The following is a 920-nucleotide window of genomic DNA, read 5'->3' as shown; positions in this document are numbered from 1 at the left end:
CCACAGAGAGATACCGCACACCCACAAGGATGGTGGTGTTACTAAAGGTGAATAACCAGCACGGGGTGCCATGGAGTCACTGGAACGCTGTGCAGTGCTGGTGGGAATGTCAACCCGTGTGGCCCTCTGGAATAAGCCTGGCAGCTCCTCCAAGAGTCACCCTGTGACCCAGCAATTCCACTCCTAGCTCCACCCACAGGAACCGAAAGCAAAGACTCAAACAGATGCCTGTGCACCAAACTTCGCGGCAGCATCCTTGGCCATAGGGCAGCGTCCTTCGCCATAGCAGCAAGGTGGAAACCCCATCCATTCACTGAGGCACACATAGACTAAACATGGCCAGTCCAGGCGCTGGAATCCAGGCCATGGAACGGCGCCCACGGTCAAAAGGAACAAGACCCTGAGGCACTGGACGACACAGACGGACCTCAGAGACACCATGCTACGTGAAAAGCCAGGCACAAGGAGCAGATGGAGTGATCCCGCTCACATGACGTGTCCAGAATGGGCACGCCCAGAGGGCAGAAGGGAGATGGCGCTGCCGGTGTCCGGGGGAGGGGGTGGGAACGACGGTTGCTGGTTTGGGGTTTCTTTCTGGGGTGAGGAAGTGTTTTGATATTGGCCGTGGTGATGTTTGCATACCTCTGAATGTGCTAAAACCCACAGAATTGCACACTTTAAATGGATGAATTGTATGATATGGGAATTATATAATTATATGTATCATTTAAAAAATCTAGTGCCCAGTAGCAACACCCAGTCTCGGCACAGGCTCCCTCAGTGCCCTGCTGACCTAAGTCACGGTGGGCCCGGGGCCAGGGGCCTTGGGCCCACCCCTGCACACGGCAGTCCCCACACCTGGCCCTCCCAGCCACTCTAAGGTTGTGGATGGGGCCATTTGGGCTTGGGTCTGACTGCCA

The sequence above is a fragment of the Piliocolobus tephrosceles genome, unplaced genomic scaffold, assembly GCF_002776525.5.
Source record: "Piliocolobus tephrosceles isolate RC106 unplaced genomic scaffold, ASM277652v3 unscaffolded_21245, whole genome shotgun sequence".
Classification (NCBI taxonomy): domain Eukaryota; kingdom Metazoa; phylum Chordata; class Mammalia; order Primates; family Cercopithecidae; genus Piliocolobus; species Piliocolobus tephrosceles.
The sequence above is the reverse complement of the archived record's forward strand: the minus strand, read 5'-3'. Positions refer to the sequence as shown.